This window comes from Chiloscyllium plagiosum, unplaced genomic scaffold (genome assembly GCF_037043375.1).
Source record: "Chiloscyllium plagiosum isolate Xiang-an unplaced genomic scaffold, Cpla_swu_hap1 HiC_scaffold_18, whole genome shotgun sequence".
In the NCBI taxonomy this organism is placed as follows: Eukaryota; Metazoa; Chordata; class Chondrichthyes; order Orectolobiformes; family Hemiscylliidae; genus Chiloscyllium; species Chiloscyllium plagiosum.
In genome coordinates this window covers 36,800,734-36,817,271 of record NW_028270156.1, presented here as the reverse complement: position 1 = coordinate 36,817,271, position 16,538 = coordinate 36,800,734, and the positions used below count along the sequence as shown (strand labels likewise).

Genomic DNA, 16,538 nt, shown 5'->3' with positions numbered 1-16,538 from the left:
GAGAAAGCCGGGAACTATTGGCCTGTCTGACTTTGGTTGTGGGTAGATTGATGGAGGTGATTTTAAAACATAAACTTTATGGACATTTAGAGAGACATAAATTGATTCGGGATAGTCAGCGTGGCTTTGTGTGAGAAAAATAATTTCTCACAAACATGCTTGCAGTTTTGAAGAAGTTACCAAAACGATTGATGAAGGCAGAACAGTAGATATTGTTTACTTGGACTTTAGTAGAACTTTTGACAAGGTTCCACATTATAGACTAATTAGTAAAGTTAGGTCACAAGATTGAGCTTGCCAATTGGACGCATTATTGGCTTAATGGCAGGAGAAAGAGACTAGTGGTTGAGGGTTGCTTTCAGATTGAAGGCCTGTCACCAGAGTGTTCCACAAGGATCGGTTCTGGGAAATCTTTTGTTTGTCATCTATATGAATGATTTGGATGAGCATATAGAAGGCATGGTTAGTCAGCTTGCAGACAGCACCAAAAGTGGTAGCGTAGTAGCCAGTGAAATAGGTTTCCTAAGATTACAAAGGGATCTTGTTCAAATGGGTCAATGGGTTCAAAAATGACAGATGGTGTTCAATCTGGATAAATGCAAGGTATTGCATTTGGGTTCAACAAATAAGGGTAGGACACATAGGGCACAACCAAAAGTAGGGCCTTGGTTGTGTTCATACACAAGTAGTGTTGGTAGAAGAGAGAGGCCAATGGGTTCAGGTACACCATTCCTTGAAGTTTCCATCACATATAGACAGGGTGGTTCAAGAGACATTTTGCACGCTGTGCCTTCATTGCTCAATCCTTTGAGTATAGGCGTTGAAAAGTCACGTTGTGTTTGGGCAGGACATTGGTGAGACATCTTCTGGAATATAGTGTTCAGTTCTGTTTGCCAAGTAATAGGAAGGATATTTTTAAGCTGGAGGAATTCAGAAGAGGTTTACTGGATTTTGCCAGGTATGGAAAGTTTGAGCTGTAAAGAAAGGCTGGATAGACTGGGTAGGAACAAATTACTGCAGATGCTGGAATCTGTAACAGGAAACAAAAAGTGTTGGAGATCACAATGGTCGATGGAGAGAAAGCAAGCTCGTGTTATGAATCTCGATGAATCTACATCAGAGCTGAAGTGAAGTGAAGCGATAGGCTGGAACCTTTTACACTGGAGAGTAGCAGGTCAAGTGGAAACCTTATGGACGTTTATAAAATAAAATAATGAAGGGTATAGATAGGATGAAGAGTAGTTGTCTTTTTCCTCGGATGGGGGATTTCAGGAGAGGGGGCACATTTTAAGGGCAGAAGTGCGAGAGTTAAAAAAGACATGAGGGGCATCTTTTTTTCCATAGAGGGTGGGGGTTAGCCAGTGGAATGAAGTTCCTGAGGAACTGATGGATGTGGGCACCGTTACAATGTTTAAAAGATATTTGGGTAAGTACATGAAAAGGGAAAGTTTGGATCTGGACCAGTAGCAGTGAGCTACGGCGAGTTTAGTTTGAGATTATGTTCGGCACAGAGTGATTGGGCTGAAGGGTTTGTTTCCGTACTGCATGACTCGATGACTCTCTGTGAAACTGCGTCCGCCTGTTGTCTTTGCAGCAATGTCTGCAGTGGAGCTGTTGCTGCCGTTTGAACTGAAGGCAACTGAGGGAAGCGCCACGCGATCGCCGGGGGCTGTGGCGCGCGCCTGTAATCCCGCTGCTGGGAGGCTGAGGCTGCCGGATGACTTGAGGTTGGGAGTTCTGGGCTGTTGTGGTCTGTGTCGATCGGGTGCCCACACTCAGGGCAGTGTCCACATGGTGCTCCTTGGGGAACTCGGGTGTACCAGGTGTGCTGCAGAGGGGTGAACCGGCCCAGGTCGGAAACGGAGCAGGTCAAAGCCCCCGCACTGCTCAGTAGTGGGATAGCACCTGTGAATGGATGCAGCAGTGCAGCCTGACCAATACAGTGAGACGCAGTCTTTTACACCATTCTTTACCTTGCGGCATTCCCATCTTTTGCCATCAGTGCAAACAATCTCGATGTCTCAATCCTGCTTCCTTCCTTCCCCACTCACTCCCTCCACCCCCTACGCCCGCCACGTTTATTCACTCTCACGATAACCAATCTTTACAAAGTCAACAACAAATCCACACATTTTACAACAACCGAATCTCTCTACAAGTCCTCCACACTCACCCAAACACACTCTCTCAGTCATTACCTCACACTTCCCACACTGCCCTTTTCTACCTCTCCTCAATATTCACTTCTCTTTTACTGCTCCCTGCTGTTCACAGCACCTACTGTTCTGAGAAAATCTCCACTTTACACAATCCTACCAGCCACGGCCAGCAGAGAGCGCAAAACTCTCTTCATTTTCCTGCCCGAATTCTCCATTGCTCACATTGCCGAAACTTCCATTGCAACCACCAAGCGTTCAAGCTGCCTCCCGGCTCTTTCCCCTCTCCGTCATCCATTCATTCATTCACTTCGGCAAATGATTCTCCTGCAAAACTGTGCAACACTTGAACTCTCATTCTAACTTCTCTCATGCTGTAGCTACCAGAGAGAAAGAAAGAGGCAGCAAGACTGGCATTTCCATGATGCCACAATCAAGTTGACCAACAGCCCATTTTTCCATCTCCTCACTTCCGAGTATGAGGTCTTTGACAAGACAGCGAGAAATAATAGCAGCCGAGATGCACGTTATTTCCAAGAACGGGGGCCTTACTGGCCTCACTTTACAACTGGCGGTGGTCCAAGTGGCAGATCGGTTAGAAGAAAGTTCTCTGTTCCTCTCTGCTGCGATTCTCGCACGCCACTTGAATGCCACCGGTATTCAGTCTTCTGCTTCCCACTCTAATATTGAAAACATATCTTGGCCATTGCTGGAATGGAGCAATATAGTAGCAGAGGTGTAATTTGTTCAAGGGTTCTATCACACAAAATCATGCGACTGCCTTCCCTTACAGTCACAAGAGCATGTAACATAGAAGCTTCCGCAACAGATGTTGAACCATTGCTACTGAACCACCAACAATGCCTACCACTCCATACCACAAATACACTTTTGAAAATCAGATCACAGCACTGTGTTCCTGCTCCCAGTTTATAAGCAGAATCTGAAACTTGAGGACCTAGCACAGAAAGTAGGACAGTGCTGGTCTGAAGCTGCAGAAGGGCTTCTGTGGCGCTGCTTGGAATCGTTGGGCTGAACCATATTTCAGAGTTCAGCAGTCATCCTAGCCAAGTATGCTGTCACGGTCACAGACGTGATTGGCATTTGTATAGACGGCTGTGTGTCAAAGAAGAAAATCAGTGCGTTCATCAACCAGAAACCTTGTATGAACTGGGATATCCATTGCCTACTGAAGACCGGGCAGGTGGCATTCAAATTGAATGACTCAGACTTTCATAAGAATTCTGGATACAACCTCTGCAAGGCTATTACAGATGCCAAGAGGCAGTACAGGACTACGTTAGAGACCCAAACTAACCAAATGGACACCCATCGCCTGTCACAAGGCCTACACAGCATAACAGGATGCAAATTGAAGCAGAACAGAATAGCGGAGAAAAACACAGCCTTCCCTGATCTTTTTACAATCCGTTCAAACAGAATGCCAGTGGAATGATACCACCTGCCCCCAACAACCCCAGATCCTCATATTCCTCCAGTCACTGCTGCAGATGTCAGATCGCCTTCTTGAGAGTGAACCCAAGGAAAGCAACTTGTCCGGATGGAGTCCCCAGCCATGCACTTAGATCCTGTGCAGACCAGCTAGCGAGAGAACTTTCTGACATCTTTAACCCCTCGTTGTTACAATCTGAAGTCCCCAACTGCTTCCATTATTCCGGTACCAAAGAAAGCACATGCAATGTGTCTCAATGACTACCGCCTGATGCCTCTGACTTCCATAGTTACAAAGTCCTTTGAGAGGTTAGTCATGGATCACATCAACCCTAGACCCCCAGCCTGCCTCAATCCCTTGCAATCTGCCTACCAGTGCAACAGGTCCACGGTAGATGCCATTTTTCTCATCCTGCACTCATTCGACGAACATCTGAATAATACAGATACCTGTGTCAGGCTTCTACTTATTGATTACAGCTCCACCTTCAACATTATAATACCAACCAAACTAACCTCCAAACTCTGAGACCTAGGTCTTGGGTCTGCTATCTGCAACAGGATCCTCAACCTCTTGATCCATAGACTGCAGTCAGTAAAGAAAGATAACATCACCTCCTCTGCGATGCGCCTCAACACCGGCGCCTCCCAAGAATACGTACTCAAGCTCCTACTGCACTCCCTGTACACTCGGGACTGTGTGGCACAATTTCATCCGAATGCCATTTACAAGTTCACTGAAAACACTACCATTGTATGACAGATATCAGACAACCATGAGTTAGCATACAGAAAGAAGATAGGATGCTTGATCTTATGATGCAAAGATAACAATCTCTCCTCCAAAGTGGTGGGCAAAACTAAGGAGCTTGATCATCGACCTCCGGAAGAAAGAAGAACAACATGACCCTACTTACATCAATGGAGCTGAGGTGGAGAGGGTCGATAGCGTCAAATTCCTTGGAGTGATGATAACCAGCAACCTGCACTGAACCTCCCACAGAGGTGTGATAATCAAGAAGGCACAACAATGCCTCTTCTTCCTCTGAACGCTTATGAAATTCAGCATGTCTGTAAGGACCCTCACTAACTCTTATAGATGCATCATAGAAAGCATTCTACCCAGCTACATCATGGCTGGTACAGTAGTTGCTCTACCCATGGCCATAAGAACCTACAGAAAGTTATGTGAACAGCCCAGACAATCACATAAGCCATGGACTCCCTCTACGTATACTGTAGTTCCGGAATGGCAGCTAGCGTCAACAGTGACACCTCCAATCCTGGTATTAATCTCTTCCAACCTCTTCCATCACGCAGAAGATACAAAAGCTTAAACGCACATACCAGTGGGTTCCAGAACAAATTTTTACCCGCTGTTATTCGTCTGTCGAATGGGTCTCTCAAATTTCAAATCTAATGGCGATCTCTTTTTGTCCTCTCCTTGCAGCCATAACTTTCTCTGCCTTGCTCTGTTCAATCACCCTATGATCTGCTTATTCTGTACACAAAACACAACTTTCAACTGCACTTAGGTATGTGTGACAACGATAAATCACATCAAATCAAGTGCAACAGCCTGCTCGACTTACACAGTGACTGCAGTGGAGCTGTTGTCACCACTTGCAACTGACAAAGTCCAGCTGCATACATGACATGGATAAACAAACAGCATTAACATTTTGCGTCTGAAATGTTTTCTTCAGAACTGAACAGTCTTGGAATTTAAACATTTTTATGCTGTTGAGAGAGGGGGAGAAACATTAAGTAGAATAAATGATAATGGTGCTCAGAGCAGGAGACAAAAAGAGTGGTAATGTTAGTAAAAGTGAGATGGAAATGTAAAATGCATGGAGATACTAGGTGCAAAAGAGAGAAAGAAAATCTATTCTGTTGAGAGTGAAACAACACGATACATTTTTTTTTAAAAAAGCAATGGAGGTGAAGGAAGGAGTCAGTTTCTAAACCAACTGGAGGGGTAGATGTCATGCTGTGAAGTTTGTTGACTCAATGTTCAGGGCTAGCATAGGGAGATGTGACATGAAAATGTGATGTTGTTCCTCCAGTTCACATTGAACATTAATACAACACTATAGCACACCCAGGATGGGAATTTTAGCATGGGAACATGATGGTTGAAGTGAAAAGGCAAACAACTGGCTGGTGAGTGTCATAATTAGGGATTGGGCACAGGTATGACATCATCGATATATCAGAGAAAGAGTTGTTGGTAGTCTCGGAATAGAAACACAACAAGGCATGTTTCACATACTGAGTTGAGAGTGTGATGCTGGAAATGCACAGCTGGTCAGGCAGCATCCGAGGAGCAGGAGAATTGACATTCAGGCATAAGCCCTTCATCAGGAATGAGAAGTTCTCATCTTTTCCATGTTCCAAATACCAACAAAGGCACAAGCATAGCCTGGGACATATGTGGTTGTCTATACTTTGAGTGCTGTCATCTTGAGGTTGTACAGGACATGAGTGAGACCTAGGATGGGGGAATTTCAAGAACAGGGGATATATTTTTAAGGTGAGAGGAGGGAGATTTTAAAAAGACATGAGGGGCAATTTATTTTTACACAGAAGGTGATTCACATGTGGAATGAACTTCCTGAGGAAATCCTGAATGTTGAGCACAATTGCAAAGTTTAAAAGACACCTAGGTAAATATATGAATAGCAAAGGTTTGGAGAGATAGGAGTAGACATTTTTTCCTAGATTTGCTTAAGAAATGTTGTAAGGAGAAAGCCGGGAACTATTGGCCTGTCTGACTTTGGTTGTGGGTAGATTGATGGAGGTGATTTTAAAACATAAACTTTATGGACATTTAGAGAGACATAAATTGATTCGGGATAGTCAGCGTGGCTTTGTGTGAGAAAAATAATTTCTCACAAACATGCTTGCAGTTTTGAAGAAGTTAACAAAACGATTGATGAAGGCAGAACAGTAGATATTGTTTACTTGGACTTTAGTAGAACTTTTGACAAGGTTCCACATTATAGACTAATTAGTAAAGTTAGGTCACAAGATTGAGCTTGCCAATTGGACGCATTATTGGCTTAATGGCAGGAGAAAGAGACTAGTGGTTGAGGGTTGCTTTCAGATTGAAGGCCTGTCACCAGAGTGTTCCACAAGGATCGGTTCTGGGAAATCTTTTGTTTGTCATCTATATGAATGATTTGGATGAGCATATAGAAGGCATGGTTAGTCAGCTTGCAGACAGCACCAAAAGTGGTAGCGTAGTAGCCAGTGAAATAGGTTTCCTAAGATTACAAAGGGATCTTGTTCAAATGGGTCAATGGGTTCAAAAATGACAGATGGTGTTCAATCTGGATAAATGCAAGGTATTGCATTTGGGTTCAACAAATAAGGGTAGGACACATAGGGCACAACCAAAAGTAGGGCCTTGGTTGTGTTCATACACAAGTAGTGTTGGTAGAACAGAGAGGCCAATGGGTTCAGGTACACCATTCCTTGAAGTTTCCATCACATATAGACAGGGTGGTTCAAGAGACATTTTGCACGCTGTGCCTTCATTGCTCAATCCTTTGAGTATAGGTGTTGAAAAGTCACGTTGTGTTTGGGCAGGACGTTGGTGAGACATCTTCTGGAATATAGTGTTCAGTTCTGTTTGCCAAGTAATAGGAAGGATATTTTTAAGCTGGAGGAATTCAGAAGAGGTTTACTGGATTTTGCCAGGTATGGAAAGTTTGAGCTGTAAAGAAAGGCTGGATAGACTGGGTAGGAACAAATTACTGCAGATGCTGGAATCTGTAACAGGAAACAAAAAGTGTTGGAGATCACAATGGTCGATGGAGAGAAAGCAAGCTCGTGTTATGAATCTCGATGAATCTACATCAGAGCTGAAGTGAAGTGAAGCGATAGGCTGGAACCTTTTACACTGGAGAGTAGCAGGTCAAGTGGAAACCTTATGGACGTTTATAAAATAAAATAATGAAGGGTATAGATAGGATGAAGAGTAGTTGTCTTTTTCCTCGGATGGGGGATTTCAGGAGAGGGGGCACATTTTAAGGGCAGAAGTGCGAGAGTTAAAAAAGACATGAGGGGCATCTTTTTTTCCATAGAGGGTGGGGGTTAGCCAGTGGAATGAAGTTCCTGAGGAACTGATGGATGTGGGCACCGTTACAATGTTTAAAAGATATTTGGGTAAGTACATGAAAAGGGAAAGTTTGGATCTGGACCAGTAGCAGTGAGCTACGGCGAGTTTAGTTTGAGATTATGTTCGGCACAGAGTGATTGGGCTGAAGGGTTTGTTTCCGTACTGCATGACTCGATGACTCTCTGTGAAACTGCGTCCGCCTGTTGTCTTTGCAGCAATGTCTGCAGTGGAGCTGTTGCTGCCGTTTGAACTGAAGGCAACTGAGGGAAGCGCCACGCGATCGCCGGGGGCTGTGGCGCGCGCCTGTAATCCCGCTGCTGGGAGGCTGAGGCTGCCGGATGACTTGAGGTTGGGAGTTCTGGGCTGTTGTGGTCTGTGTCGATCGGGTGCCCACACTCAGGGCAGTGTCCACATGGTGCTCCTCGGGGAACTCGGGTGTACCAGGTGTGCTGCAGAGGGGTGAACCGGCCCAGGTCGGAAACGGAGCAGGTCAAAGCCCCCGCACTGCTCAGTAGTGGGATAGCACCTGTGAATGGATGCAGCAGTGCAGCCTGACCAATACAGTGAGACGCAGTCTTTTACACCATTCTTTACCTTGCGGCATTCCCATCTTTTGCCATCAGTGCAAACAATCTCGATGTCTCAATCCTGCTTCCTTCCTTCCCCACTCACTCCCTCCACCCCCTACGCCCGCCACGTTTATTCACTCTCACGATAACCAATCTTTACAAAGTCAACAACAAATCCACACATTTTACAACAACCGAATCTCTCTACAAGTCCTCCACACTCACCCAAACACACTCTCTCAGTCATTACCTCACACTTCCCACACTGCCCTTTTCTACCTCTCCTCAATATTCACTTCTCTTTTACTGCTCCCTGCTGTTCACAGCACCTACTGTTCTGAGAAAATCTCCACTTTACACAATCCTACCAGCCACGGCCAGCAGAGAGCGCAAAACTCTCTTCATTTTCCTGCCCGAATTCTCCATTGCTCACATTGCCGAAACTTCCATTGCAACCACCAAGCGTTCAAGCTGCCTCCCGGCTCTTTCCCCTCTCCGTCATCCATTCATTCATTCACTTCGGCAAATGATTCTCCTGCAAAACTGTGCAACACTTGAACTCTCATTCTAACTTCTCTCATGCTGTAGCTACCAGAGAGAAAGAAAGAGGCAGCAAGACTGTCATTTCCATGATGCCACAATCAAGTTGACCAACAGCCCATTTTTCCATCTCCTCACTTCCGAGTATGAGGTCTTTGACAAGACAGCGAGAAATAATAGCAGCCGAGATGCACGTTATTTCCAAGAACGGGGGCCTTACTGGCCTCACTTTACAACTGGCGGTGGTCCAAGTGGCAGATCGGTTAGAAGAAAGTTCTCTGTTCCTCTCTGCTGCGATTCTCGCACGCCACTTGAATGCCACCGGTATTCAGTCTTCTGCTTCCCACTCTAATATTGAAAACATATCTTGGCCATTGCTGGAATGGAGCAATATAGTAGCAGAGGTGTAATTTGTTCAAGGGTTCTATCACACAAAATCATGCGACTGCCTTCCCTTACAGTCACAAGAGCATGTAACATAGAAGCTTCCGCAACAGATGTTGAACCATTGCTACTGAACCACCAACAATGCCTACCACTCCATACCACAAATACACTTTTGAAAATCAGATCACAGCACTGTGTTCCTGCTCCCAGTTTATAAGCAGAATCTGAAACTTGAGGACCTAGCACAGAAAGTAGGACAGTGCTGGTCTGAAGCTGCAGAAGGGCTTCTGTGGCGCTGCTTGGAATCGTTGGGCTGAACCATATTTCAGAGTTCAGCAGTCATCCTAGCCAAGTATGCTGTCACGGTCACAGACGTGATTGGCATTTGTATAGACGGCTGTGTGTCAAAGAAGAAAATCAGTGCGTTCATCAACCAGAAACCTTGTATGAACTGGGATATCCATTGCCTACTGAAGACCGGGCAGGTGGCATTCAAATTGAATGACTCAGACTTTCATAAGAATTCTGGATACAACCTCTGCAAGGCTATTACAGATGCCAAGAGGCAGTACAGGACTACGTTAGAGACCCAAACTAACCAAATGGACACCCATCGCCTGTCACAAGGCCTACACAGCATAACAGGATGCAAATTGAAGCAGAACAGAATAGCGGAGAAAAACACAGCCTTCCCTGATCTTTTTACAATCCGTTCAAACAGAATGCCAGTGGAATGATACCACCTGCCCCCAACAACCCCAGATCCTCATATTCCTCCAGTCACTGCTGCAGATGTCAGATCGCCTTCTTGAGAGTGAACCCAAGGAAAGCAACTTGTCCGGATGGAGTCCCCAGCCATGCACTTAGATCCTGTGCAGACCAGCTAGCGAGAGAACTTTCTGACATCTTTAACCCCTCGTTGTTACAATCTGAAGTCCCCAACTGCTTCCATTATTCCGGTACCAAAGAAAGCACATGCAATGTGTCTCAATGACTACCGCCTGATGCCTCTGACTTCCATAGTTACAAAGTCCTTTGAGAGGTTAGTCATGGATCACATCAACCCTAGACCCCCAGCCTGCCTCAATCCCTTGCAATCTGCCTACCAGTGCAACAGGTCCACGGTAGATGCCATTTTTCTCATCCTGCACTCATTCGACGAACATCTGAATAATACAGATACCTGTGTCAGGCTTCTACTTATTGATTACAGCTCCACCTTCAACATTATAATACCAACCAAACTAACCTCCAAACTCTGAGACCTAGGTCTTGGGTCTGCTATCTGCAACAGGATCCTCAACCTCTTGATCCATAGACTGCAGTCAGTAAAGAAAGATAACATCACCTCCTCTGCGATGCGCCTCAACACCGGCGCCTCCCAAGAATACGTACTCAAGCTCCTACTGCACTCCCTGTACACTCGGGACTGTGTGGCACAATTTCATCCGAATGCCATTTACAAGTTCACTGAAAACACTACCATTGTATGACAGATATCAGACAACCATGAGTTAGCATACAGAAAGAAGATAGGATGCTTGATCTTATGATGCAAAGATAACAATCTCTCCTCCAAAGTGGTGGGCAAAACTAAGGAGCTTGATCATCGACCTCCGGAAGAAAGAAGAACAACATGACCCTACTTACATCAATGGAGCTGAGGTGGAGAGGGTCGATAGCGTCAAATTCCTTGGAGTGATGATAACCAGCAACCTGCACTGAACCTCCCACAGAGGTGTGATAATCAAGAAGGCACAACAATGCCTCTTCTTCCTCTGAACGCTTATGAAATTCAGCATGTCTGTAAGGACCCTCACTAACTCTTATAGATGCATCATAGAAAGCATTCTACCCAGCTACATCATGGCTGGTACAGTAGTTGCTCTACCCATGGCCATAAGAACCTACAGAAAGTTATGTGAACAGCCCAGACAATCACATAAGCCATGGACTCCCTCTACGTATACTGTAGTTCCGGAATGGCAGCTAGCGTCAACAGTGACACCTCCAATCCTGGTATTAATCTCTTCCAACCTCTTCCATCACGCAGAAGATACAAAAGCTTAAACGCACATACCAGTGGGTTCCAGAACAAATTTTTACCCGCTGTTATTCGTCTGTCGAATGGGTCTCTCAAATTTCAAATCTAATGGCGATCTCTTTTTGTCCTCTCCTTGCAGCCATAACTTTCTCTGCCTTGCTCTGTTCAATCACCCTATGATCTGCTTATTCTGTACACAAAACACAACTTTCAACTGCACTTAGGTATGTGTGACAACGATAAATCACATCAAATCAAGTGCAACAGCCTGCTCGACTTACACAGTGACTGCAGTGGAGCTGTTGTCACCACTTGCAACTGACAAAGTCCAGCTGCATACATGACATGGATAAACAAACAGCATTAACATTTTGCGTCTGAAATGTTTTCTTCAGAACTGAACAGTCTTGGAATTTAAACATTTTTATGCTGTTGAGAGAGGGGGAGAAACATTAAGTAGAATAAATGATAATGGTGCTCAGAGCAGGAGACAAAAAGAGTGGTAATGTTAGTAAAAGTGAGATGGAAATGTAAAATGCATGGAGATACTAGGTGCAAAAGAGAGAAAGAAAATCTATTCTGTTGAGAGTGAAACAACACGATACATTTTTTTTTAAAAAAGCAATGGAGGTGAAGGAAGGAGTCAGTTTCTAAACCAACTGGAGGGGTAGATGTCATGCTGTGAAGTTTGTTGACTCAATGTTCAGGGCTAGCATAGGGAGATGTGACATGAAAATGTGATGTTGTTCCTCCAGTTCACATTGAACATTAATACAACACTATAGCACACCCAGGATGGGAATTTTAGCATGGGAACATGATGGTTGAAGTGAAAAGGCAAACAACTGGCTGGTGAGTGTCATAATTAGGGATTGGGCACAGGTATGACATCATCGATATATCAGAGAAAGAGTTGTTGGTAGTCTCGGAATAGAAACACAACAAGGCATGTTTCACATACTGAGTTGAGAGTGTGATGCTGGAAATGCACAGCTGGTCAGGCAGCATCCGAGGAGCAGGAGAATTGACATTCAGGCATAAGCCCTTCATCAGGAATGAGAAGTTCTCATCTTTTCCATGTTCCAAATACCAACAAAGGCACAAGCATAGCCTGGGACATATGTGGTTGTCTATACTTTGAGTGCTGTCATCTTGAGGTTGTACAGGACATGAGTGAGACCTAGGATGGGGGAATTTCAAGAACAGGGGATATATTTTTAAGGTGAGAGGAGGGAGATTTTAAAAAGACATGAGGGGCAATTTATTTTTACACAGAAGGTGATTCACATGTGGAATGAACTTCCTGAGGAAATCCTGAATGTTGAGCACAATTGCAAAGTTTAAAAGACACCTAGGTAAATATATGAATAGCAAAGGTTTGGAGAGATAGGAGTAGACATTTTTTCCTAGATTTGCTTAAGAAATGTTGTAAGGAGAAAGCCGGGAACTATTGGCCTGTCTGACTTTGGTTGTGGGTAGATTGATGGAGGTGATTTTAAAACATAAACTTTATGGACATTTAGAGAGACATAAATTGATTCGGGATAGTCAGCGTGGCTTTGTGTGAGAAAAATAATTTCTCACAAACATGCTTGCAGTTTTGAAGAAGTTAACAAAACGATTGATGAAGGCAGAACAGTAGATATTGTTTACTTGGACTTTAGTAGAACTTTTGACAAGGTTCCACATTATAGACTAATTAGTAAAGTTAGGTCACAAGATTGAGCTTGCCAATTGGACGCATTATTGGCTTAATGGCAGGAGAAAGAGACTAGTGGTTGAGGGTTGCTTTCAGATTGAAGGCCTGTCACCAGAGTGTTCCACAAGGATCGGTTCTGGGAAATCTTTTGTTTGTCATCTATATGAATGATTTGGATGAGCATATAGAAGGCATGGTTAGTCAGCTTGCAGACAGCACCAAAAGTGGTAGCGTAGTAGCCAGTGAAATAGGTTTCCTAAGATTACAAAGGGATCTTGTTCAAATGGGTCAATGGGTTCAAAAATGACAGATGGTGTTCAATCTGGATAAATGCAAGGTATTGCATTTGGGTTCAACAAATAAGGGTAGGACACATAGGGCACAACCAAAAGTAGGGCCTTGGTTGTGTTCATACACAAGTAGTGTTGGTAGAACAGAGAGGCCAATGGGTTCAGGTACACCATTCCTTGAAGTTTCCATCACATATAGACAGGGTGGTTCAAGAGACATTTTGCACGCTGTGCCTTCATTGCTCAATCCTTTGAGTATAGGTGTTGAAAAGTCACGTTGTGTTTGGGCAGGACGTTGGTGAGACATCTTCTGGAATATAGTGTTCAGTTCTGTTTGCCAAGTAATAGGAAGGATATTTTTAAGCTGGAGGAATTCAGAAGAGGTTTACTGGATTTTGCCAGGTATGGAAAGTTTGAGCTGTAAAGAAAGGCTGGATAGACTGGGTAGGAACAAATTACTGCAGATGCTGGAATCTGTAACAGGAAACAAAAAGTGTTGGAGATCACAATGGTCGATGGAGAGAAAGCAAGCTCGTGTTATGAATCTCGATGAATCTACATCAGAGCTGAAGTGAAGTGAAGCGATAGGCTGGAACCTTTTACACTGGAGAGTAGCAGGTCAAGTGGAAACCTTATGGACGTTTATAAAATAAAATAATGAAGGGTATAGATAGGATGAAGAGTAGTTGTCTTTTTCCTCGGATGGGGGATTTCAGGAGAGGGGGCACATTTTAAGGGCAGAAGTGCGAGAGTTAAAAAAGACATGAGGGGCATCTTTTTTTCCATAGAGGGTGGGGGTTAGCCAGTGGAATGAAGTTCCTGAGGAACTGATGGATGTGGGCACCGTTACAATGTTTAAAAGATATTTGGGTAAGTACATGAAAAGGGAAAGTTTGGATCTGGACCAGTAGCAGTGAGCTACGGCGAGTTTAGTTTGAGATTATGTTCGGCACAGAGTGATTGGGCTGAAGGGTTTGTTTCCGTACTGCATGACTCGATGACTCTCTGTGAAACTGCGTCCGCCTGTTGTCTTTGCAGCAATGTCTGCAGTGGAGCTGTTGCTGCCGTTTGAACTGAAGGCAACTGAGGGAAGCGCCACGCGATCGCCGGGGGCTGTGGCGCGCGCCTGTAATCCCGCTGCTGGGAGGCTGAGGCTGCCGGATGACTTGAGGTTGGGAGTTCTGGGCTGTTGTGGTCTGTGTCGATCGGGTGCCCACACTCAGGGCAGTGTCCACATGGTGCTCCTCGGGGAACTCGGGTGTACCAGGTGTGCTGCAGAGGGGTGAACCGGCCCAGGTCGGAAACGGAGCAGGTCAAAGCCCCCGCACTGCTCAGTAGTGGGATAGCACCTGTGAATGGATGCAGCAGTGCAGCCTGACCAATACAGTGAGACGCAGTCTTTTACACCATTCTTTACCTTGCGGCATTCCCATCTTTTGCCATCAGTGCAAACAATCTCGATGTCTCAATCCTGCTTCCTTCCTTCCCCACTCACTCCCTCCACCCCCTACGCCCGCCACGTTTATTCACTCTCACGATAACCAATCTTTACAAAGTCAACAACAAATCCACACATTTTACAACAACCGAATCTCTCTACAAGTCCTCCACACTCACCCAAACACACTCTCTCAGTCATTACCTCACACTTCCCACACTGCCCTTTTCTACCTCTCCTCAATATTCACTTCTCTTTTACTGCTCCCTGCTGTTCACAGCACCTACTGTTCTGAGAAAATCTCCACTTTACACAATCCTACCAGCCACGGCCAGCAGAGAGCGCAAAACTCTCTTCATTTTCCTGCCCGAATTCTCCATTGCTCACATTGCCGAAACTTCCATTGCAACCACCAAGCGTTCAAGCTGCCTCCCGGCTCTTTCCCCTCTCCGTCATCCATTCATTCATTCACTTCGGCAAATGATTCTCCTGCAAAACTGTGCAACACTTGAACTCTCATTCTAACTTCTCTCATGCTGTAGCTACCAGAGAGAAAGAAAGAGGCAGCAAGACTGGCATTTCCATGATGCCACAATCAAGTTGACCAACAGCCCATTTTTCCATCTCCTCACTTCCGAGTATGAGGTCTTTGACAAGACAGCGAGAAATAATAGCAGCCGAGATGCACGTTATTTCCAAGAACGGGGGCCTTACTGGCCTCACTTTACAACTGGCGGTGGTCCAAGTGGCAGATCGGTTAGAAGAAAGTTCTCTGTTCCTCTCTGCTGCGATTCTCGCACGCCACTTGAATGCCACCGGTATTCAGTCTTCTGCTTCCCACTCTAATATTGAAAACATATCTTGGCCATTGCTGGAATGGAGCAATATAGTAGCAGAGGTGTAATTTGTTCAAGGGTTCTATCACACAAAATCATGCGACTGCCTTCCCTTACAGTCACAAGAGCATGTAACATAGAAGCTTCCGCAACAGATGTTGAACCATTGCTACTGAACCACCAACAATGCCTACCACTCCATACCACAAATACACTTTTGAAAATCAGATCACAGCACTGTGTTCCTGCTCCCAGTTTATAAGCAGAATCTGAAACTTGAGGACCTAGCACAGAAAGTAGGACAGTGCTGGTCTGAAGCTGCAGAAGGGCTTCTGTGGCGCTGCTTGGAATCGTTGGGCTGAACCATATTTCAGAGTTCAGCAGTCATCCTAGCCAAGTATGCTGTCACGGTCACAGACGTGATTGGCATTTGTATAGACGGCTGTGTGTCAAAGAAGAAAATCAGTGCGTTCATCAACCAGAAACCTTGTATGAACTGGGATATCCATTGCCTACTGAAGACCGGGCAGGTGGCATTCAAATTGAATGACTCAGACTTTCATAAGAATTCTGGATACAACCTCTGCAAGGCTATTACAGATGCCAAGAGGCAGTACAGGACTACGTTAGAGACCCAAACTAACCAAATGGACACCCATCGCCTGTCACAAGGCCTACACAGCATAACAGGATGCAAATTGAAGCAGAACAGAATAGCGGAGAAAAACACAGCCTTCCCTGATCTTTTTACAATCCGTTCAAACAGAATGCCAGTGGAATGATACCACCTGCCCCCAACAACCCCAGATCCTCATATTCCTCCAGTCACTGCTGCAGATGTCAGATCGCCTTCTTGAGAGTGAACCCAAGGAAAGCAACTTGTCCGGATGGAGTCCCCAGCCATGCACTTAGATCCTGTGCAGACCAGCTAGCGAGAGAACTTTCTGACATCTTTAACCCCTCGTTGTTACAATCTGAAGTCCCCAACTGCTTCCATTATTCCG

General features: G+C 45.0%; 3 non-coding genes across 3 annotated transcripts; all 3 read left to right on the top strand.

Moving 5' to 3' along the window:
- Positions 1 to 1,661: 1,661 nt before the first annotated feature.
- On the top strand, positions 1,662 to 1,959 carry LOC148146952 (signal recognition particle RNA). The gene has a single exon (XR_015760307.1).
- A 6,054-nt stretch (positions 1,960 to 8,013) lies between these two features.
- On the top strand, positions 8,014 to 8,311 carry LOC148146951 (signal recognition particle RNA). Its single transcript, XR_015760324.1, has one exon.
- A 6,054-nt stretch (positions 8,312 to 14,365) lies between these two features.
- LOC148146950 (signal recognition particle RNA) lies at positions 14,366 to 14,663 on the top strand. Its single transcript, XR_015760323.1, has one exon.
- Positions 14,664 to 16,538: the final 1,875 nt, after the last annotated feature.